We start from the raw sequence: 25976 nt of genomic DNA, 5'->3' as shown, positions 1-25976 counted from the left end.
GTGGTGAGGGATAGTTGAGAAAGGCACTAAGTTCCCTCATCTGTCTCTCGTCAAACAGCCTGAAGATTATGACATTTAAAAAAATAATCTCTGTTGTCAGAAGCTTTAATGTTATCAGTTATCTGTACCCAAGACTTTGTAAATAGTGTTAGTATTGCAAAAAGAGACATTTTGGGAATGAGGTCTACAAAACATGTCAGCATTCAGGATATAAGCTCATTCTGTTTATTTCCAGCTTGATTTCTCTAGGAAGGAAATGTATTTATTCTCTTTTCATTTACAGAATCCTCCAGATAAAAGACAATTGTTCGTAAGTCATTCTGCTTGTTCTCTCCATCAAGTTCTTGGCCTTTGAAACTAGTTGTTTTTTTTATTTTATCAAAACTGTATCAATCTTGGATTTTGTAGATGATTCGGGAGAGGAAGGTACAAGAAGGAAAAAAACTGATCCAAATCTATGAAAGCAATGATTTGAAGTACTATTTTGTATAAGTTTGTAAGGACTCTTCAATTACTTAACCAACTACCCCCAAATTGAATGAATACTAATTTTAAACTGAAGTAATACTCCTAAGATAGTTGTAAAAAATAGTTTGTGAGACAATGTCAGTTATATTTCTTATACTAACATATGTAAATAAACATTTGCATTTTTATTGCTATACTCTTACATAAACTAAAAGTGTAAATATAACTCTAGCAGGTAACCTAAAGTGATATTTCCTTGGAATAATATTCAAACCATTGTCTTTATATTGTGCTTCTAGTCATGATTTTCCATTTTACATATTAATAGTTTTTGTTATTTTTCTCTATAAAGTTGAACACACCCTTTATAGATAATCAGGCAAATAATTAAAATGGAAAACATATCTATATAATTTATCCTGCTATCTAAGGATGATCACTCAATTTACCTTTGTATCTTTCTTTCCAGTGAGATACTTATTATTACTTGAGAGTGGCACTTTGCAAAGAGCAACTGTTGCATAGCATCAAAAAATTTAAAAAAAAAAAAAATTGGCCAGGCGCTGTGGCTCACGTCTGTAATCCCAACACTTTGGGAGGCCGAGGTGGGTGGATCACCTGAGGTCAGGAGTTTGAGACCTGCCTGCCTGCCTGACCAACACACAGAAACCCTGTCTCTACTAAAAATACAAAATTAGCCAGGCGTGGTGGTGCATGCTTGTAATCCCAGCTATTCAGGAGGCTGAGGCAGGAGAATTGCTTGAACCCGTGAGGTGGAAGTTGCAGTGAGCCAAGATCGCACCACTGCACTCCAGCCTAGGCAACAAGAGCAAAACTGTCTTCAAATAATAATAATAATAATTTAAAAAATAAATGTTATTAAAATTTTTAAGGGATCATAGATTTAATGTAGTTGTACTTCCTAAATTGATCATGACAGTCTAATCCTCTTCATTCATTTAGGCTTTAATTCTACTGGATTTACTTTTTTATTTGGGGTTGGGGGAGAATTTTTCTGATTTTCCAAATACCTTTTATTATATTGCATTTTGTCTGCTATACCTAGATATTGATGAGAGCAAATATCTGCAGAGCATAGTAAAAAAACTTTGATTCGAAATTCAGGCCTTTTGTGCATCTCAAGTTCAAATTTATATAATGATGAGTTCAAGGCCAAGTTTAGAATCCATATAATTACAATCTAACCTTTCAGGGCCCAGGATTCTAACACCTTTTGTTCATATATGAGAAAATGTGACTTGGGTGTGGTGGGTCACACCTGTAATCCCAGTGACACAAGAGGCTGAGGCAGGAGGACTGCTTGAGCCCAGGAATTTGAGAACAGCCTGGGCAACATAGTGAGACCCCATATTTACAAAGCAGTAAAAATAAAACTTAGCTAAGCATGGTGGCACATCATATCTGTAATTTCAGTGATGGGAGTCTGAGGTGGGAGGATCACTTGAGCCTAAGAGGTCGCGGCTACAGTGAGCTATGATTGCACCACTGCACTCTAGCCTGAGTGACAGAGTGAACCCTGTCTGAAAAAAACAAAATGGGGTCTTTGATCTCAAAGGTTAATTAAGGCAGCTGAGTGTTGAGAAGTCATTTGAGTGGCAGTGTTTGGAAAATATCTGACAGATTCATGGATAATCTATTAGACAATTATTCCCCATTCAGAACTGAAGTTGTAAGGGTAAAAACAGCTGATTACCAAGATAAGGAAGGATATTATAATCAAACAACATTTTGACATTTGGTGTCACTTGGTCTGAGAACAAGGATAAAGAATAATACCTGGATGATAAATAAGATAGTTTCCTCATCTAGTCAATAACCTGCACTGTAGTGCTCTTCACATAAGAGATTTAATGAGGCTTAAGTGAAATGGTTAATGTGTTAGCTCTCTGACTGCTAATCAAATATATTATTGGGTACTTACTACTAAGCACAATGATGACTGCAAAGCCATAATCATTTCTCTCCAGGGGCTTCTAATTTAGTGGCTAATGAGAACTATAAGCTGTAAGGGAGGCATAGAAGTAGTGGTGATACAAGAATAGGTATAAACTGAACAATGAGGGGACATAAGCCTTAAGTTATGCTTTGGACATAAAAACTCAATGTGGTCAAAAGATCAAGAGTCTGATGGAGTCAGCTTCTAATTGCTGTAGAATCCTGAGCAAAGCATTTGGCTTTATGTGTGACTTGAGGTGGCTCTATTTATTAATTTGCATTTGTTTTGAATTAATTACTTTATGCATGTGTGTGTCAGTCTGATTTTCATAATCACAACTCATCCAAGTATTTTCTCAAAAGTCAGACCTACCTAGAATATCTGTACCAATGAACTCACGAAGAATGGTTCAACGTTGGAGAGAATGCTGAGATCTAAGGGAAAAGATACAACAGATCACAAGAAATTATTATGAACAGTTATATGCTAGCAATTTGCAAAAACCTAGATGAAATGGATAAATTACTGAACATATGCAATCTTCCAAGATTGAATTATTAAGAAATAGAAAATCTGAACACATCTCTCAATTGCCTATACTGGTACCTAGAAATGTATTTTATTGCATTACGTATTGAAACAATTCATTCGGTCAATTTCATGGAAAGCCTTCAATGTGACAGGCCCTAAGATGAACAAGGGTAAACTGGCTAACACTGAGTCATGACCTGCAAATAACTATGCCAAACCTCCAAGGGAATTTATATTGTAATGTGCCAAAGCTTCTATTTAGCATTAAGGCAATGGAATAGAGTTTTTATTTGAGCTATCATCAAGAAAAGTAGATGTGACCGTTTTGGACACGGTGTTGTATATGATCTCTTTGATCCTGCAGATATTTTAACACTACAATTAGCACATAGTAGCTAAATAAATTCAATCAGTTCTGTGTTGTGAATTGGTATGCATGTAATACAAACATAAAATTTAGCGACTGTTATTTCCTAGTGACCTCTGACCTTGGTCATTGCAATTCTTATCTCATCTCTGATTTCCTCCAAATTCCAATATTCAAATATCCGTTTATATCATGTCTGTCCTCTATGTTAAGGTCTTTAGATTGAATGTCTAAAAGTGATTTACTGCCAAAATGGCAAAATGTGGATAAACATTGAAGCTGAGGTATGATCACCTGGGCTCATTATACCATTATCTCTACTCTCTTAAATGTCCACAACATAAAGTCAAAAGACAAAAAATAATAATGAAAGATATTTTAGATATTGTCTTTATGAACAAAATGAGTATAAAGTTGACTTTTAACTGTACAGGAAGAAAAGTTTACAGAAAGACTGAGCAGGCCTAACTGTATCTGCTGTCGATCAAAAACACAAGTATCACAAATATTTTCTGCTTTATGAATTTTGCTTGCATTTAACAATCAATCTCCTATGTTTCAAAGTTTCCTGGAAGGGGTAATGTCATATAAACCTTAATCCAGAGTTAGACCTTGAAATCTTAGCTGCTTAAATCACTCATTGCTATATTGTGGTCATTGTTATTAACTTAAAATTCAAATCCCACAGGTCTGTGTTTCATTTTTAGCACATCACTTCTGGTAGGGACCAGATGTTTCCTTTAGACTAGATTATGGCTTCTTATTTGCTTCTCTTTTTTATCTTAAAATTTATACCTACCAATAGCTTCCATGCGATCATTTGCAGGGCATTACAGTATAGAGTCCTTGAACTGGCAGCTTGGAATAATCTCTTAAGGACAAGGAAGGAAGTTCTAAGGGAATAGTGTGGAAAGGGAAAGAGAAGGAGACAAACAGTATATGGAGATACCAGATGAAGCTAAGAAAAAAATAGCACACTCCAAACTTGCTTAATTGTGATCTCCATGCAAAGAAAAAAAAAAAAAAAGTCTATGGGAAACATTCCAATTTGCATTGTAAGTGTAGCTTAGTATTCAGGTAAACTTTTAATAATTGTCTTTAAAATATAGCTGAGTATTTCCATGGCTTAATATTCTCCTTGTATTATTAAATTTTTCTATTATGTATCATTTAAGGGGAAAAGCAAAAACACAGACAATGTTATTCACTGTACTTCTTTTGATGTAAACAAAACAAAATATATAACTTCTAGATAAAAAGCAAACTAAAAATATTAGTGAAAGTCCCCAACCTTAATTTTAAGAGCTTCCAAAATTGCTTACATGTGTGTTCTGTAATGCAAAAGATGTTCAAGTTTATGGATCAATTAAGACATTAAGGTAATAAACCAGAATTAAAACCAAGTATTAGCATATACTTTATATATTAATTTTGGTCAGAAATATTCCATCAAAGATTAAAATTTTGTATCACATCTACAAACAGAAAGGCAAGGGTTAATGTCACTAACCTGAGCTCACTTCTTTCAGGAATCTATGACTACAGTCCCTAATTTTGATAATATATCAAACAAGTATGAACAGAAAATGTATAAGTTTTCTTTGTCATCTAAGAGACTATAGCAATGAGTTATTAAATGGCTATTTGAAATGTATCTCACACACAATTATAAAAATATCTTGTTATATAATATTATTAGGTCTTAGGGTTTTTGCTAAAAATGTTTCAATTTTGATAGAGATGAAATCTCTTCTCCTATGCCCTCATATTTATGACTGATTTCTGGCTATATGTTGTGTCACCTCCTGAACCATGGATATGACCACTGATTATAATCTGAATTTGGTAATAAGATACATGAACAGGACATGCCACCCCTTATCTTCCTCTAATTGTAAATTGTTATAAAGAATATACAATATTTGCTAAAATAAAAGTATTTCTTAGAGGTACCTAGATCATAACCCCAAAATAGTATGGCAAAACATATTCAATTTATAAACTTAGAGTTCCAGGGTAAAGCATACAGATCTGGCAATTTAATGCCAATTTGTGAATAAGGAAATGGGAGATCATGGAAAATAATGAATTGCAAAGTTTAAAATAATAATAATAGAAACATCAAGGCAAAAGATACCACAGATACCTTGAATATCATTGTAAGGTTCTTTTTTACAAATCTGGGACACTTAGGTTTTCAAGGACAGTTGGAAATAATGAAGCAATGAGGAATTATAAGCCAAGATATGCCAAACATGAAGAGAATAAACCTTTGCACTAACCTTTCATACCTTTTCAGTGTCTTCCCAATTCTTACTGAATGGATACCTTGGCCAAGCATTTAACATTTTCTGTGATATTTCCTCAGTTTTCTTCTTTTTTTTCCCCCAAATTTGAAAATGATTTCCTACTTCTTGAGTTGGCAGAGCTTCAGGCAAACTTAATGCCTCTCTGCTTCATGTACATATCCCATATGTTTAAGGGCCTCCAAGTCTTTTTTTAAACCGTTTGCTCTGCCTAGAAGCTCATTTCTTTCCCTTTCCACATGTTCAAATCCTATCGATTTTTTCAAAGCTTTACATAATATCCTGTTATGTCTGCATTTCCTCATCTCATTCTGAGATGTCAAAGCAAATTATTTATGCATCTCTTATGGTTTAATAATTAGCTACTTTCTATTATAACTCTCATCTGTCTACTATTATAATGCAGTTTTTCCCAACCACTGGTTTCCAATATTCAAGGATTAACAATAACAAAACTGGTAAATGTGTCTGTTTCCATTTCGATTTTAAAATCCATTCGGACTCTAACTGCTTAAAAAGGAAAACAGTTTGAGATCCTCTTAGTGGTTATCAAATGAGCACACATTCACCTTATCAAACTGAACAGTCCTAGCTGTAAGGAGAGGACTTTATTCAATTTTACATCGTTATTATTATTACTTTTAAAGTTATTTTAGATATCATTGGTTAAAGGTATTGGCAAATATAAGTATATTGAAAATCACAGTTGAAAGTAGAGAAATCTCTCTCTGTAAATTTACAACACCATCTTTATTGGATTTGAAAATTACATTCAGTTGATTTGTATTCCAACAAAGCAAGAAGTGTTGTCTGGTATTTCAAAACCAATTATCAAAAAGAAAATGTAGTATCATATATATATATATACATATATACACACACATATTTAATGTTTTATTTATTAGCATAAAAATAATTCACATGGATGGAGAAGTATATTTATTAATCAAACTGCACCTTCTTTCTTACCTCATAATTAAGAAATTAAATACTAGAAATATGAAAAACAAAATAATACAATTTAAAGTGTGAAATACAAAAATTCAAATAGCAATTAATAAAAGAAGTGTTTATCTATATTTGATGACCAAAAAGGTAGTTAAATTTCAGGTTACTTTTCACTATATATTTGGTTCTAAAACACAGTACATTAAAACTTAATTTATGTGTTAACACATTATGCTTTTATTAGCTGATTATTTTAGAGTAAAATTTATTTGTTAGTATGAAAAAATCAAATTAAGCTCTTCATTGGGGTATTATTAAAGAATACATAATCCTTAACAATTTATTAATATAATTAAAAATCTAACTTTATCTTATAATATTAAAATGAATAATATTTTTAAGAACTGGAGGGTTTACATAAATATAAAAATGGGCCACAGGTCAGAAAATGTTTGGAAATATTACTTGAAAATAAGAATAACAAAAACTAAATTAATAAATGCTTTATGCTTACTGGGAAATGTAATATATCAACCAATAAATAGATAAGTAAATACATAAAGTGGAAGGAGAAAATAGCCCCTGAGGTCATCCTCTAGAAGTTGAGGACAACATCTGGCTGATAGCCAGCAACGAAGGAGAACCTGTCTTACTACCGTAAGGAACTCAATTCTGTCAACAATCTTGTGAACTTAAAAGGGACTCCAAGTGCCAAATCAGAATTCAACTCAACCAAAACTTTGATTTTAGTCTTGTGAGACACTGAGAAGAGAATCCAGCCATTCCATGCTCAACTTCTGACACACAGAACTATGAGGTAATTAATGGGTATGACTTTAAACCATTCAGTTTTTGGTAATTTGTTATGCAGCGACAGAAAATGAATACATTAGGGGTGCTATTTTATTTTTTTTGCTATTCATTCCTATCATTTTATGTATCATGACAAACAATTTTTTTTTTTTTTTGAGACTGTTGCCCAGGCTGGAGTACAGTGGCACGATCTCAGCTCTCAGCAAACTCCACCTCCCGGGTTCACGCCATTGTCCTGCCTCAGCCTCCCGAGTAGCTGGGACTACAGGCACCCACCACCACGCCTGGCTAATTTTTTGTATTTTTAGTAGAGACGGGGTTTCACCGTGTTAGCCAGGATGGTCTCAATCTCCTGACCTCGTGATCCACCCGCCTCGGCCTCCCAAAGTGCTGGGATTACAGGCGTGAGCCACTGTGCTCGGCCAACAAACAATTTTAAGCTATGTATGGGACTATAGATTTTTCATTCCTCACAGATATTATTTCATAGAATTAAAGTTCATCATTAAACTGTAAACATTTTTCATTGTAAATTAATGTGAAAAGTAAATATATGAGAAATAGTTTATTCAACTGGCCAACAGATATTTCTGGTGTGTTTTCTATGTGCTGAGTAGTCTTCTAAGCAGTGTGGATATGGCAGTGAACAAGACAGTAAAACTTCCCTGGCCTCAAGGAGCTTACATTTTCATGTGAAAGATATTAAAGATTTTTAAAATACCAGACAAACTAATGTGCAATAAAATGAGGTAGCATAAATAAATAAATGCAATAAAGTGGGTTAGATGATAGAGTGTGACGACAGGTTATTTGAAATAGTAGCTAAATGAAGACAGAGAGCAGAACAGGCACACAAGTGTATGAGTGCAAAGGATTCTAAGTAGACTGAACAGCCAGTGCAAGGTCCACAGGCGGAATATAGTTTGGCATTTTCCAGAAGGGGCTGTGTATTTTGGTAGAGTACATGAAGTGAAATATGGTAAAAGATAAGGCTGGAGAACTAATCAAGGGCCAAATCATGTGACGTATTATAGATTCTGAATATCTGAAGATAATCTCTACTTCTGAACCCTTTAAATACTTTGAAGACATTTAATATTTTAATATTTATCTTTTTCCCTTTTTTCAGACACTCTGTTGCCCAGGCTCAAGTGCAGTGACGCAGTCATAGCTCACTGCAGCCTTGACTTCCCGGGCTCAAGTGACCCTCCCATCTCAGCATGCCAAGTAGCTGGAACTACAGGCACATGCCACTGCATCTGGCTAATTTTGTTTATTTTTTGTAGAGACAGGTCTCGCTATGTTGTCAGGGGAGCTGGTCTCAAACTCCTAGGCTCAAGAAATCCTCCTGCTTCAGCTTCCCAAAGTGCTGGGATTACAGGCATGAGCCACCACACCCTGGCCTAATGTTTATCTTTTATAAAGACATACTTACTGAAGTTATCTTAGAGTTTAGTGTGTGAAGAAATATGATGTCTTCTGAAGGACTGCTACATTTTCTTGTATCTGATGAGAGATTTGAAACACAAAGCAGTTGCTTTGTGGTCTTGGCTGCCAGGAGACACCAAGCTTGAGCTCCAGTGAACTAACTGTCCTTAGCTAAGGTTTTGGGAAAAATTCATCTCCTCTCCTTCATGACTATTTTCTTTGTTATTTATTTTATGTCACCATTGATTTTATGTTATTCACTGCTGTTTCAAATACCTTTGGAAATAAGTACAATTTTAAAAAATCAATAAAATCACCACATTTGCCAATCTGAAATACTTCTTTCTAAAACCATGATTCATATGAAATCCATTTATTAAATAATTGTTTAGTATCTGGGAACTATCTGTTAAATTAAACGAATAAGCCCTCAATTACACCAATGAGGTTAAATATGTTTCTAAGTATGATAAAATAAGATTTAAATGGACAGGTAAAATAAAGCCTGATATGTAATATTATGGGAGGTCAATACAGGAGTGTTTTTTGCTGCCCAAGGGGAAATGAAGAAGATAGTACAGAAATGAGGTGCTGCCACTGAATCTTAAGGTAACACCACTGTGTGCTACTGAATATGGTAATGCTTGCTGTACACTGCCCAATACTAAAGGGTGTCGTTCATATTATATATTACCAAATAGTATCCAATTTCATACAACTTATTATTAAAATAGTAATACAATATATTATCAAATATACAATATTGTACAGCAAGCATACTTATAAATATATATCATGTATGATGCATTATATATACATCATACATTATACATGATATATTATATATGATATATATGTCCTCTATATAATGTATATACATGTTATGACAATTATCTGGCAGGGTGCAGTAAAATGCCATGAAGAAATGACTTCTTTTATTTGCATTTACCCTATGGGCCAATGGTAGCATAAGCAGTCATTTTTAAACAGGGAAATACCCATTAATTTAGATTTGATTTGACCAGGTTGGATATTGGACATGTTATTATTTTTTCAATGCTTCAAGTATACACACCTTGTTAAGAATAACTGAATCTGGAGAGTAACATTCGGTAGAGAATGGAAAATTCTAGATATAAGAACTATTTGAAGCAGTGAGAGATGCAAAGTGAGAATGCAGGGACAATTTCATTGAAGAACAGATGATTCAAAACAGAAACAATAGGTGAGGGCCTTAAATACTGAGGAGTTGGAAGTCCATTATCTGGGCAATGAGGATTATTCATGTTTTATTTTAAATAAGTCAAATAATCAAATTTGGGCTTTCAGAAGATAAATCTGACAAATGAGAAGGGAGCAAATCTTCATGCAGGAAGATCAAGTAGGTTGCTATGGCCGTGGTCAATGTGGTGGTGATTGAAACCTGACTTAAGTGGATGCAGTGAAAAATAAAACACAGGAGACAAATAGAAAAAAATATGGTGAAGTTAAAACTGTTAGAAATTGGAAGATGGTTAGGTGTATGGGTGACAATTTTAAGCTGAGTGACAGTAGTTATGGTGATGAAATTTATGGAGATTGAGAACACAGACTTAGAGATAGGGAGGGGGAGATGTGTGTTTAAGGCACCTGAGTAGAGATGGCCACAAAATGTTGACATGCAGTTACACCACAGTGAGTCAATCACACCAGAGTGTCCAAGAGTTCAAGGCCCAGGTCCATGGAGATCTAGGTCCAAGTCTGGCCATGTGGGGCACCATAACAGTGGAGTAAATTACTTAACTTTTCTAAGCCTCTATTTAAATTGTAAAGCAGTAAATATTAGTATCACCCCAAGAGTAAAAAAAAAAAAAAAAATGAGAAAATAAACACTGTACCAGTATGTAGAAAAGTAGTAACAATGCTAACTAATCTTACAATTAGGATAAAATTTAGGGGTCAAAAATTAAAATATGGAATTAATTGTGCAGAGGTGCAAAATTAGACCCACAGAGAAAAATGCATTGTCAAGAAAGAGAAGATATAGGAAGAAAAGAAAAAATATAGCCTAGATCTTGATAGATACCTATACTTAGAATGCAGGTAGAGCAGTGTTAGACAGACAAAGGAATTAGACAAGGGAAACAGCAGCCAAGAAGGTCACTTTCTAATCTTTACATTAAAAAGTAGGCAAAAGTGAAAGAGTGATATATGAAGTGTATTTAAGGGCTGGAGGTCTCAATTGCAGAGCTTTGCTAGAACTTTTCAATCTACCTCAGGACCGTCATACTTAATCCTCCCATGTTTTGCTCTAAGAAAGAGGATGGAGCTATGCTTCACTAGATACAGCTTTGTACAATGCTTGTCAAAAATTACAATAAGAATTGTTTGATTGTTGCTGATCACTCTCTGATAACATCAAAACAAAGTTTCATAAACATAAGTGCTACAGCATGGAAGTAATAATGATAACAAACCAAGTCTCTGTGTCTGATTTAAAACCAGTGGGACATCTGCTTGGCTGCTACCATAATTGGCTACCAGCCTGCTGTTTTGTTGTGCTGGAAGAGGGACTTTATGTCCTGTGGATATTATTTGTTCTTGGTCCAGGGGGACCCAAGTTTCCATTAGATTACAAGCTCTATGCACATAGCCAGATGCGTGCAAGACACTTGCATAATTTCTGTAAATCATGCTTAGCTTTTTTCCTTTTAGTATTGGGTTTCTTTTAGTTTCCTTTGGTCCTTTCTCTGTGAGAATTAACTAGTATCTCCCTGGACTCACAGTGTCTACAGTGTCACTTGGTGTGTTGTAACTCCCCTGCCATAGCCTTGTGAAAGCCTCCTATGGTAACCAAACTAAACAGATATACTGACGTTTCAATATCACTGTTCAATTGTGTTGACATTGGATTCAGTTCTATTCACTCATTCATTTATTTATTCTTTCATTCAGGAAATATCTTTTCAGCACCTGCTGTATACCAATCATGTAGCTAGATGTGTTCTCATTTGTTATCCAAAGAATGAATGTTCATGGTAGGGTATAGAATGATTTCTAGACTAGCTCCCATTTAGAGACTTCCTCAATTAATCTCATTCTCATTTCCTCGCACACCATTACCACCACTAAACCTGTTGATATTACTTTCTAAATATGTCTTAAATCCATTGGTTTTTCTCCACTTTTTTCTGCATCCTTTTAGGCCATGTGGCTATTACAGTTGATTGTAATTGCCTTGCTGGTTTCTCCACCTGAATTCTTATCTCTCTTCAATCTATTAACCATGCTGCTGTTGGAGAATTTTTCTTTTCAATGTAATTCAGATCCAATCGTGAATCTTCCCAGATTAAAATATTTCAAAGGCTTCTTGTTGTTCCTGGGATAAATCCTTAGAAACTACTGTGATATCTGGCCCATCTCTGAACTTCTGCATCATCTCTTATTTTCCCTTTTCTCTGTCATCCAGGGGCATTGGCCTTCTGCTTTCTGCTTTCAGTTATTTAAACCTACTGTGCTCTTAACTGTCCCTGGCTGGCTCATTTCAGTTGCTGCTCCCTTACCTTTGAATGCTTTCCTTAATTCTTTGCCAGTTAAAACTTACTCATTTTTAGATATTCTTTATTTAGCTCAATCTTATATGTACATGTATATGGGAATGTATGTATACATATTTGTGTGTGTGTTTGTGTGTATATATATGTGTCTATGTATGTATGTATGTGTATATATTTGTGTGTGTACATGTACATATGTATATACACACATGTGCACACACATATGTGTGCATACATTCCCATATACATATACATATAATATCCATACATATCCATATATTTACATATGTACATTATATATCCATATGCACACATATATATACAACATACATGTATGAATATGTGGATACATGTATGTAATAGATGTATGATCTATTAAAAAAGCCCCTCTGATCTCTCAGTCTAGCTTTTCACATTGCAACTTTTTTCCTCTTCACTAAACAATAATATACTTGAGAGTACAATTTTGACTCTTTACCATTTTTTCCCCAAAGGAGTAGCACAAAACGTATATATAAACAGAATTGCAATATAGCTTGCTTTTGAATGAAAAATGATTAACTGATAACCCAACTATCTTAAAAGGGAAGAATGCTGCTTTGGGGCCATACTGTTTCTTGCAAATTCTTGACAAGGCCTTTATAATTAATGAAGATGACAATAGAATGGAGGAAATAAATAAGGATATTAATTTAGCAATAATTTTAGGCTTCAAAGATTTGAAACATTACTCTGTTAAATTATTTTAATAGCATATATTTCCATTGATCTTCATTACATTTGAAGACCAAACACAGAGTAAGCACTCTTCCCTAAAGTCAGCTTTTTCAAACATACATAATGTTATTTTATTTTTAAATTGGCAGATAAAATTGTACATATTTATTGTGTAAAACATTGTGTGTTTTGAAGTATACATAGATTGCAGAATGACTAAATCTAGCTAATTAACATATAAATTACCTCACATAGTTATCATGTATGTGGTACACTTAAAATTCACTCTCTTAGCATTGTTTGAGAAAACTATATATATATTGAAGTCAGTTGTGAGCAGCAACAGCAATAAAAACTTTACCTTAATCTGATGTTTAGAATAAGGACATTTCACATATGCTAGATTAGAGCAAAGCAAGTTAAGCTGAGAAGACTAATAGTAAACCTTTGTCATAGCTTTCCTGTAGAAAAATGCTCATAACGAAGGATGTGTTTGGGAGAAATTGTTTATTCCATAATAACAAACAAGCAAGCAAACAAAAAACCCTGGTAAGAAGAGTGCACTAATAGAATCACTTACATATTAGCCCTCAAGTATCTTTCAGAGCCTGAATTTATAGTTTAGGCAAGCTAATAATGACACTAGGGCATTTTTTTCAAATATGTTTTTCCTAAACACAAGTTAGCAAGGTTAATGTGTAAGTATCTTGTTGAATAATACTCATTGTTTTTCAAGTGGGCAGAGGGGTTTATGCCAAAATTTCTCTAGAAGGTCATAAACTGTTCCTTCCCGGTTGCATTTCAGAGCCAGGGGTTCAAGAACAGTTCACTGTTAACTCTCACACAATGGACAGAAATATACAAGTAAGGGGCAAATCTTTGATTTAAAATTTTAATTTTTAAGCATCATATTATTAATTTTAAAAGTCCTAAACACACTCAGCATTACATATGCAAGGATGAAGTCAATGTCAGTAATAATACTTGAAGCACATTTGGATGATGGTGATGGAATAGTGAAGAAAATTATCTGAAAGAGGAATAGCACTCAGAAGACTTCAGAGAAACAGGACATGGGAAGTGCTGGGTAGGAGTGAAAACATGAATCCTACTACTGCCTGTATATTGATGATGCTTTGCATATGTGCAGCTGAACTTAATTACTTGTTTTGCGAAAAAGATGTTCACACAGAAATGGGAAATTCTACGGTACTGTCTTGTGAAGGACATTCTGTCAACAGCTGGAAAGAGCTGCTATTAGCAACAGGATTGTTGGTTCAACTTTAATGGCTTAAAGTTAGGCCAGACAACCTACTGGAAAAAACAACAACAACAACAACAACATCAACAAAAAAAAGTCCTAAGTTTCAATTGACATTCTGTGGTGAAGTACTCAGGTTTGAAGACAGTTGGTGAAGAAAACTTCTAGGGATTCCCTAAATGGAGGGAGTCAATGGTCTTGTCTCAGTGATTTACCACAGAGCCATCATGCTTTTTAGCACAATCCACCACCACGTTTCCCTCTCCCTCACCACCTATCCCTATAAGCTCATGCCCAGCAGGGAGTAAACAGTTTAATGATAATGCATATGTGATTCATGGAAAGGAAATACAGGATTTCCTATTTTTATGGGACATAATCCATATTTGAAGATAACAATCCTTACAATGTCAGAGGCAGTCTATGATATTTACTGTGTTCATAGAAAATATGCATAGCTGTGTTCACTGAATTTTTCACATGGCTTCTTCTCTGATAAAATAATTTGTGTAAAAGTTCAAATAATAGAGAAAACTTTTACACACAGGAAACAACATTTTTTTCCTTAATTAAAAAGGTCACATTCTATAATATTTGGAGATATGTGACCCTACTTTTCATGTAAAGACCATCTGACCTAAAGGACCAATTCCTTGCCACCTGGTTGTCCCTCTCTATGTCACATATCAGACCTATGACTGGCTGAGAGGTAGCCATCAGGGCTGGCCTTCCAGGATCTGGAAGATCAAAGTCTGCTCATACAAACTGGCAAGGAGAACATGAAATGCATAAATGCAAGAAATGAAAAATCTCCCTTGCTAGAGTGGTGGCTTACGGATCTTCTCTCTTTTTCCTGTGTGAAGGACATAATGCTCTGGGAATGTCCTGGTGTCATAGCAATACTCTTTAGGGACCATTTCTGTGCTTTCTGTAACTTTGTTTAAGCAACCAAAAAGCAAAAAAGCTTTGGACTTGCTCAAAGGGTGGCTAATCTGATACAGACAAAGCGTGGATGAAAGTCATTTTTAGCCTGCAACTATGTTGGAGGATGGAAAAGAAAACTTGCGTTTGGGTCAAAATTGTGTGAGTTAGACTCTCAAATGAATCAGTTATTCTCCATGTGTCCATTATCAAAACTTAGCCTTTTAGTTGCAGTTTCTTCTCTGGAAAGTGAGCCTAAAATGTTAATTTGAAAGCTTATTTTGGGATTAGAAAACGAGAATTAATTAGATGCTATCTACGTCGTAAAGCGTCAGGCACATGAACAGTGCTCAATACATAGGACCTATTATTAAAATATGATGAAAATACTGGTTATGGTAATTTGACAAAACAACCTTTTTTGTGAATAGTGGTTACTACTTGATACAGAATAGTTTTATTTAAAGAGTGCTAACTCTAGTCTATAATTTTCCTTTAATGTGATTCTGTAAAAGAAATTTTAATTGAAAATATGTAAATATCAGGAGAGCGATATGGCTTTTCCAGTTTCTCTGTTCACTTTGCTTTAGTATATAGAATTAGAGATTCTTAATATATAAATCCTAGAAATTAATTTAGAAATCCTGTCATTATATCTTCAGAGTAATAACTTTCATCACAGGGTCTGTTTGGGCTGAGAGTAGAGCTTTATTCATGTTTACCGGAAGTCCTAAGCAAAATTTATTGTAAACCAAATCCATTCTACCACCCTTCAAAAAGATTCAAAAAACAATAATTTAAACCAAAGAACTCTGGCAGTGCATGGCACTTTCTGCCTCATTAATTGAGGCAAACAAAAATTGACCAAATGACTACTGAAAACATAGAGGAGAAAAAATACTAAGAAAGTTGACAGGGACTCACCAACAAAAGTTACTGGAACAAAAATCTGTTTGTTGACTCAATAATAATCAATATTCATTTTTATGTTGTTTTATACTTAAGACAGGAAAATCTGAGCCTTTCTCTTTACTATCAGAGCAAATGGCAATCATGAAGTGAAGCTAATTTATTATTGATTATTGATTACTTGAATTTCTATGTTTCATAAATAGAGCAACCATCTGTTAAAGGGAATAACAGGTTCTAGCAGGGAAAGGATTAAGGGTTTTATTTTCTTCAACTGAGGCCCAAAAGGGTGAGATTTTTCAAGTTAACATTCATTCCATTTTGCTCAGGTGTCAGGGATCTATATTTATCTTGTGTTAGGCGTGCGTCCGAAGTGCTGGAAGTCTCAGGATGTCAATGGTTTTCAGATGTCAGGATAGCCTTAAGGATAGATGAAGGGTTGAGAGCCTGTGCCTCATTTCTGAGTTCTCAGCTGCTATGTCGTGGAAATCCTGTTTACTTTCTGCATCTCCTCCTGCAAGACTCTGGAGCCAGTCTTGAGGTCCTACATCTGCGAAAGCAAGCTCTTCTAGAAGTTGGTGAGCAGAATGCTTTTTGTTTAGAAGTGTGGCTGTAAATGTCTTTGTAGTTGATGCCCTGTCATCTAGTAAGTAACTATTATTTTGGGGCTCTCTAAAAAGGCAATTATTTTCTGATATAATAGTTTAGTCTGTGATGCTTCTTTTAACTTATTTGTAAGTTTTAACCAAATGGTTAAAGAAATTTGCTTTTTAACCCTTAAACCTTACATTTCCACAAGTCTCTAAATTCCATAGGATGCTATGGATTTCTAGTTGCCTATTTCATGTATTTTACTTAGAAAACATCAGAAAACCCAAACTTCTCATGATTTCAAAAAGTGTAATTTTACTTGAAACTTATTTTCCTTTAGATTTCTTGTTTCTGTTTTCTGATAGGTTTTTAAGAAGATTAATATTTTCAAAAGGATACTCTAAAAATCTGGCCAATTTGATTATCCTCTTCCAACCTGGAAAAGTTTGTATTTAAAATGAGACTAGAATTTGAATGACCTTCTTTCATGGGACTCTGAAAATGTTTTTTGGCTTGCTGTCACAACTGACAAATACATTTAAGAAATAATCTAAAAGACCAATCTTAATTTGACTCCTAGACAGAAGAAAACAAAAATATTTTTATACATAAAACTTACTAATCATTAGTGATCATAAAAATTTTCTTGAGTGTGGGTGCTGCATGTCTTATTTGTGGGGTAGGGGGAGATTTTGTTACCTAGCAGAATTTTTGTTATACGGTGTGTTTCATAATATGACTACATAAGATCAGACAACACCACCAAGAATGACAAAGTCGTTACTTACACAGAAAGTCAAGTTATGCATATTTTGAGACACAATTAAGGTTGATACAAAAAAAAAAAGCAATTCCTTCTGTTTCTCCATGCTATTCTACAAGCCCTGGAATGAATTAGATAGGCTTCTTTGCCTTTACAAAAAAGGTCACTTTCTTTTATTATTTGGGGAATGGTTGCTTGGTGCTAGACCGAATTCTGGGGAACCATTTAAGGGTAATACTTCCAAAGGGGTAAACTTCTTGTTCACACTCCTTGAGAGGACTCACAATTCAGATGGGATCTCTGTCTCAAAGAGAAATTGGCAAGCTATCTTGTTTTCAGTTATAACTGACTAAATAATAAAAGTGGATTTGTGGGGCAATATATGAGACTCCTGTAATCCTGACAAGAAGAAAGGAAAAATATTTTCAAATGATGTACTGTGCAATTACTAATTATTTGGAATCTGATCCTTTTGTAAAGTATAATGACAACTGTGGAATTAACTGTTCTAAGAGTTCAAGAAAGCAAACACCTGAGGATAATAAAACAATTTCCACCTGGGAAAAAGATATGCTCTGGAACTCAAGAATTACTGTCAGGCAAAAGAAAAAGGGGGGTGGTTAAACTGCTGACAAATCATTGAAAAAAGACAGCTTAAGGTTGTAGAGTTGTAGAGTAGGATGATTAAATGGAAGGAAACGTTTCAGAGCAAAGAAATATAATATAAAGCTGTTGATGTAACTGTGGCTTATTTTGCTTTTCACCACAAATTACTGATTAAGATGACTAAGGAATTTAATCTGATATTCTTAGTATTTACAAACTAATAAAGCTTCAGGTTAAATTATTTGAAAAAAATCCCAATTTTGAAATAAATGCTATAAAATGAGTGAAAAGGAAAAATGTATTTGTCTGGTGTTTATGATTTTCCTAAAGATTGCAATTCAGATAAAAATTGTGAAGTGCATCACTTTATTGCATTCTGTGAGGAGCAAGTGGAGGTACTGAAGAGGGTGGGAATGAGGTTGGGTTTCCATATCATGTGACTGGAATCCTCAGTTATGTCTAATCCACAGTGATTAGTCACAAACAATACATGCTCATCAGGAAAAGAAAATGATCTCAAATGTAAGTGTGCAAGGAATAGAAAAAATATAGTCCAGTAAATAGTTTTAGTGTTGTATGTAGAAGTACAGTAATTGGCTAAGTCACTGGAAACTTTCTTTCTTTCTTTGTTTTTTAACAAAGTATGCCGTTGGTTCCACAATAAGCTTTCAAGTCATTTCTTTATGGAAAGGGTAAAGTGAATTCTGATTTGTATCTTCTGACAAACCATGTGGAGAAGAAGTAACACGTTTAGATACGTGCTGGTTGGTACCCTGTTAAATAGCTAAAGATGTTTTGAAATATACCCAGAGACCTTTGTCACACAAACACTATCGTACAAAGAAGGAAATGACAGAAAATTGGCAAGCATTAGAGGGGACATAGGAGACAGCTTGGCTCATTCACCAAGGACTCCGGACTGTGCTCAAATGGAAAAGTATTGTTTGCCCTTCAGTGCTTGTGATGTTTAAAGGTGAAATGAGGATAGTTTTTAAAAATAAATTATTATTAGTTTCATCTCTTCATTAATGTTGTTCCTTCTCATTAAGTCTTATAAATATTACTTTTCTCATTTTAATTTTTAGAAAATAAAAAAAAATAGTCATGTCTTATTTTACAACCATGACTTAATAAGAACACTTCAGTCTAACTGAAATTCATTTGGAGGTTCCTTTGGTCCCATGTTGAAACTTCATTGTAACTTTATTTAAAATGTAGCAAATGCCACTGCAAGATCTACTTCTTGTATCTCATTCTGGTAAGTTTTAGAAATGAAGTAATAAACATTAGTGTGTTCAATACAATGGTCTCATAAAATAGAACCCAAAGCATACTGTCTTTTTAGAGAAGATATAAAATTTTAAGTAAACTGGATATCTACTTTAAGACTGAGCCCTAAAACATGAAATACCTATTTTGGTTGAATACATGATGGAGTTGCTATCTGTCAAATACCTTTATTCATTGACATACTCTTTCAAAAATATTTAATGAACACCTACACTGCTGTAGGAAATGCTATTAGAAATAATGTTGTGCTGAACATTTATAAGAATCTAGGATCATTTTATAGGCGGTTTTCTGAACTTTGTTCATATAGAATGAAATTTTTGATGAAGGTTAACAAACAAAAACTGTTAGTAAATGGTGAAAGCATATTCATCATTTTATGGATACTTTTCCCCATGACCCCACAACAACAGCTCCCTTAAAGTGTTATCAGTCTCTGGGGGAAAAAATGGACCAAACGAGTGACAGTTATATTTCCAGAAGGACTAGAAGGAAGATATTGGCAGAGTTGTTTCCATTGCTTACTCTAAGCTTCTCGTTATTGCATCATTTACTCTTAAAATGCTAAGTAACTTCACACAACATAGGAAGCCTCTCCAGAATAAAATAACTGTAGTCTGGATTCTAAGCTTTAGGACTGATAACTTCTTACATTATTTCTTCTTGAACTATTTCATCTGAAATGGGGAATAAATACTATTCTTGATTTTATCTTGGTCTCTTAGGGAGACTTTTAATTTCTATTAGCCCTATCCTTTTAAGAGCTGCTTGGTCAATAGGTACATCTAAGCAGATGCCATAGACACGGAATTACAGGGCAGAAAGGTATGAGCTGTGATAGGCTTAATATACAGGGATAAGAGCATTCCTTACAGACCTTTGCTATTGCCTGGAGTTGGAGCACCCTGCCTGCATATAAACGCCATAAAGGTAATGGAGTTATTCCATTTGTAACTACTTGTGTTAATAACAGCAATGTCCCCGTGCCTGACTCATACATAATAACTCAATAGATTTTATTCATTTATTTAAATTATTGTCTAACTATTTCCTAAATCAAAATATTCATCTTCTTCTAAGGACTATGACTAAAATTTTAAGAATTTTGCATTATGGAAATAACTTAGACACATTTGTTTCTTATGTTTAGCACTTTTTCTAAAAATATCCAAATTGATGTAGCTCTCTACTATAACGTAATACATAGAGCTGTGCAACTTTTTTTTGTATTAAATTCTCAGGTAGGTAGTTTAATGGAATGTTACTACTGCTGTTCTTCCTAGCATGTCTGTGGGTCTGTTTATTTTTATAATATAAGACAGATCCTCTACTCATAAAATGAATTATGGGATTTAACAGAGAAATATTCTGTAATTTATAAGACACTAAATATATAAACTCACAGATGCTGAGAATGTCTCAGTAAATCAGTTCATGAAACTCATTCATTTCACCTAATGCCTCTCACTGATGTCCTAGTCCTTTCCGCAGTCTGCATGCAAAACTTAGATGTGCTTGCTACTGTGTACAGTCTCTTAGATCTCTTTGCCGCATGTACTGAGTTTTGGATGAAGCCAGAGAGAAACATTTAGCTCAGTCAGTTTCACTCTGGGCCCAAGGGTCATCTTGGAGATTTGCTAATCTTTCCTCCAGGAAAGGGCTGTGATTTCTCCACTTTTCACTTCGTGAATAACCACAGCATACACAGTACTGTTCTTTGCTAGCCTAGTCACGTATCCCCTCAAAACCCTCTCTGACGTTTGGGGATGGTGGCCAGCTGGTGGTAAAAGTACAGTCATCACCCATTTTCTTTCTCCATCCCTTAGTTCCTTTCTGACTTAGACAGCTGCTTGAAAGTTCCTTCCCCTTCAGTCTTCCAATCTTTGCGTATTGTATCCTTGTACTACAGCCCTGTTATAATCATTCAACAAAATTCTGTATGGTTTACCAGCTGAAGTTGGGAAATACAGGATTAAACAAGGGGAAAAATAAATTCTATTATTAAGAGGCAAACAGGAAGCTTACTGTAATTCCTCCCATTATCTTCTCCACCCCATTAATATTCCTCTTGAGTATTAAAGGTAGCATTTTGTTCTCTCAACTCTCCCATGCAAAACTTCTGTACATAGTAACACTAAGAGAGTTTCTGAAGCTGAAATCCTGTAGAATAAATAAAAGCAACTGAAACAATCTGAATGGTCTTTTGAAAAAAAGAAGAAAAAGAAAAGCACTTAATTATTTACCATGGCAAAGCAACAGCTATGAAGCTTGCCTTTTCTTTTTTTCTGAGGCTTAGGGCTGGACGTCAACTTTCAGCTGCTCTCCCAATGTTTACATTTTTTTCATAGCAAAAGCTACAAACAGAAGTGGAGAGAGTTCTTAGCACACTCTAAAACTAAGACCTACTGATTTTTTTACAAGTAAGGACGTGGAGGCTTGTAGAAGTTAGTGACCTTTTATGCCCTTGTCTAGCCATATTGCTTTCCTCAGTTTCCATTTCTGCAGATTTTCTAGGCTCCCATTCCCCATCCCCCACTTGCTAAGTGATATCAATTTTCATGACTTCACCTATAATCTGTATGTTGAGGAGACCCCAATCTACATCTTATGGCTCCAATCAGTCTTCTCAACTTCAGACCCATATATCTCCATGCCAGTAGGTCATGTTCTTGAGTTGAAAGTATCTAAACTCTTTTTGTTGTTGTTGTTGTTGTTGTTGTTGTTGTTGTTGAGACGGAGTCTCACTCTGTCACGCAGGCTGGAGTGTGGTGGTGCGATTTCGGCTCACTGCAACCTCCTTCTCCCAGGTTCAAGAGATTCTGCCTCAGCCTCCCAAGTGCTGGGACTATAGGCGCCTGCCGCCACGCCCAGCTAACTTTTTTGTATTTTCAGTAGAGACGGGGTTTCACTGTGTTAGCCCGGATGGTCTCCATCTCCTGACGTGATCCGCCCGCCTCATCCTCTCAATGTGCTGGGATTACAGGCCTGAGCTGTATAACCTTATTAATGTGTTCTGATTCAAGATGTACATTTTTATGTTCAAAATTAAATTATAATCCCCAAGTGAGTGTCTTTTACTAGGCTTGAATTGATCCCAGCCTTCAATAATATATATGCATATAACATATCCCCTGCAAATTATTTTAAAATAAAATGGTTAAATTTTAATAGCTATTTATTACCTATGTAGTACCTGTAAAGCACTCTAAAAATAATTATGCAAAGTGCCTAGTATTTAATGAGAAGTAAATTATTGCCTGAGGCATACTCTCTACTGTTAGACTGTGTATGTTTGAAACTTAGATCTCTAACTCCCCAGCTCTGTGACCTCGGACAAGTTAGTAAACTTCTTTGTACCTCTGCTTCCCTATCTGTAACACATGGATAATAAGCATACCTACCTCATAGGGTAACTGTCCAAGATAAGCAACTTAATGCATACAAAATACTCATAAAAGTGTCTTGCATATTGTAAATGCCATAGAAGGGTTAAATATTATTTAAGTTTTACAATACTTTTAAAATAAATAGTGTTATCTCCATTTTACAAATGAGTAAACAGACTTGGAGAGATTTAGAAATTGGCTCAGGATCTTGCAGCCAGTTAGTGAAAATGCCAATATTAAACCCTGATAGAACTAACCCCACCCCACCCCACCCCTAAACCTGGTCCTGTATTTCCCCTCCAGTACCTCCTTTTGTCTTGTTACTCAGGTGTAAAACCTGAGACTTACACTTTTTCCCTCTCTACCTAGCTAATTAGTCACCAAGCCTTAGCTACTCATGCTACCTTCTAAATATCTTCCATATCCACTAAATATTTCTGAAATCTTTCCCACGTTTCCTACCCCCACCCCCATAGCCACTTTTTAAGTTCAACTACATAATTTCCTTTCTAGATTATTTTGATAGGCTTCCTCTGGCCTTCCCTCCAATCCATTCCCCATGCTGATGCCAAGGCCATCTCCTAAACCCAAATTTTATCATGTACTCCTTCCCTAAAAATCCTTGAGTAGTCCTGTGTTGCTTTTAAGATAAACCCCCAAGAGAATGAATTCCAGGTAATCAAGGCACACATATAATATAAAGTTTGGTATATTATGTGTTAAATTACGGCATCATGTTTGTGGTCATTTGTGGCCACTTTTCTGGTGTTTTGTCTTGTTCTTCCAAAACTCATACACTGTACCGAAGTCTTACTGAATTTTGTTTTCCCAGTTGTATGTTTATTATTTTGTATGTTTTTTTATGTATCTCTATTTGGGGAAATGCCTATGATCCACTCTACCTTCTCCCACTCTGTACCCGGATCTTTATATGCAGTCGCGGCATAAGGAACCACTTCCTCCACCACTGTCCTTTAACACCTTCTCTCCCTCACCATCCACTCTCCCCACCTGAGTGTAGGTATCACAGCCTGTTAGAAGTGTCTGTTTATGAATCTGCCTTCCTAGACCTGCTGAGAGCTACTTGAGCGGGGTGTCAGGTTTTTGTTTTGTTGATTCTCACGTTTTCTCCAATCAATCAGAAGTCCAAACTAAAAATACTGTAGGAATATATTTAAGTTTACTCTTGCAAGGGCTACTGATTAATAAAATATTTGCCAGTGTAACTGGGGGGAATAAAAGCATATATAAATAAAACAAAGTTGATGATTCAAACTGTGATAGCAGAATAATTTCACATGTAATCTGAAGATTTCAACAAGAGCTTGTTACGAGATGTAATACAGCATTAGAGTCAGAAAAAATAGTTGCAAAAAGCTTGAGTTAGTATTTGCCTGTCTTCTAGCTTGTGATCTGTTGGTGAGGGGAGCCAGATCAGAATTTGGTTCAGGTTACAAGTATAATCACCCAGCAGGTGCTTGCTATGTAGGCAAAGGGTTGAGGGCAAGATAAGATTAGGAAAGGACGTGCACTGTGAGGGGTGAGCGAAGCTCTGGGTCTGATCTAGGTTTAAATCCTTCTTTGGAAAACAAGGACTGGCAAGTGAATACTGGAAACTGAAGAGTGAGAAGTATTATCCAAAAGCGCACAGCTCACTTTTAACAGCTGATTAAATGAGCCTAGATTTATCACAGTAGTTCTCAAAAATTGGTGCATGAGAACGATAAAAAAATGTTTAACTTGGTATTCACAATGCCTTTTTAAAAATTGTTACTATATTGTCATTGTAATTATCATCATCATTACCCTTATTGTTTCCCTGAATCTATATTTGTGCTCTGTATGTCCCACCTCAGAGCCTAAGATTTTTAATCCCTTCTAGGAAGTTATTTAAAATCCACCTACAATTATTTTGGTAGCCATTTACTGAGAGGGTAATTTAGCTTCCTAATATTATGCTATTTTTATGTCATCTTTTATAAATACAAGAATAGTATATCTTCAGTGTAGTCACTGAGGCTTCTTTAGTGAAGTTTTAGTGAAACAGACTTAGAATTTTCCTCTATCTTCTTTTGAACAGATTTTGAACAGTTATATTTATTTATTTATTTATTTATTTATTTAAGACAGAATCTTGCTCTTGTCACCCAGGCTGGAGTGCAGTGGCATGATCTCGGCTCACTGCAGCCTCTGCCTCCTGGATTCAAGCGATTCTCCTGCCTCAGCCTGCCGAGTAGCTGGGACTACAGGTGCCCGCCACCACACCCGGCTAATTTTTTGGATTTTTAGTAGAGACAGGGTTTCACCGTGTAAGCCAGGCTGGTCTCTCTCTCCTGACCTCGTGATCCAACTGCCTTGGCCTCCTAAAGTGCTGAGATTACAGGCCTGAGCCATGGCACCCAGAAAGATTTTTTTATTTTTTAGAGACAGGGTCTAGCTCTGTCAGTCAGGCTGGAGTGCAGTGGCACAGTCATAGCTCATTGTAATCTCAAACTCCCGGCTTCAAGTAATCTTACCCCCCTCAGCCTCCCAAGAAGCTGGTACTACAGGTACACACCACCATGCCCAGCTAATTTTTGTGGTTGTTTCTTTTTGTAGAGGCAGGGTCTCTATGTTGCCCAGGCTGGTCTCAAACTCCTGGCCTCAAGCAGTCCTCCCCACTGGACCCCGCAATCCACTGGAATTTTAGGCATGAGCCACTGTGCCCTGCCTTGAACAGAATTATAATAAAGCTCTTGGGTGTTTCATGGCCTTTCAGTGGATGCTCTGCCCCCGTATTCTGACCTGGCCATGTTTCTTGTCTCGGCCTGCTTCTTTCTCCCATGCATGACACAGAAGCTCTAACCTCAAAATTGTTGTCCCATGTCATTTTGCACATCCATAATAATCTCTCCTGTTTCTCATTAGCATCTTCTAATTTTTCTTCTTTGAGTTTCTCTTTAGTCATCTTGAAAATTCTGAGAGATCGTGCTAGCATATACATCAGAGCCTCTTGATAGCACTGGAGTTAGGAGCCAATTTTCTTAGGTGCTTTATTACTGCCAATGTCATTTATTTAACCAAAGAACAACAGGAACACACCTGTAGTGAGACAAGTTCATTACTCATTGCAAAGAGAGAGAAGTGTACCATAGGGAACTGACAGTGACCCAGTAAGAAGATATTAGGAAAAATCTAT

At 35.4% G+C, this 25976-nt stretch overlaps 1 protein-coding gene across 12 annotated transcripts in view; it reads left to right on the top strand.

Moving 5' to 3' along the window:
* Positions 1-25976, top strand: part of CD36 (CD36 molecule (CD36 blood group)) — a 132190-nt gene that overhangs the window by 38038 nt on the left and 68176 nt on the right. For 8 of the 12 annotated variants that reach the window (XM_074035638.1, XM_005550374.5, XM_074035636.1 and 5 more), the window contains exon 1: positions 16695-16740. The exons of 1 other annotated variant lie outside the window; for it this stretch is intronic. The gene's annotated coding sequence lies outside the window, so the exon portion shown is untranslated. Of the gene's footprint in view, positions 1-16694; positions 16809-25976 lie in introns of those variants that run through there. 3 more of the 12 variants (XM_074035639.1, XM_005550377.5, XM_045388667.3) reach the window with 1 other exon arrangement.

This window comes from Macaca fascicularis, chromosome 3 (genome assembly GCF_037993035.2).
Source record: "Macaca fascicularis isolate 582-1 chromosome 3, T2T-MFA8v1.1".
NCBI classification, from domain to species: Eukaryota; Metazoa; Chordata; class Mammalia; order Primates; family Cercopithecidae; genus Macaca; species Macaca fascicularis.
This window is presented reverse-complemented; position numbering and strand designations above follow the sequence as displayed.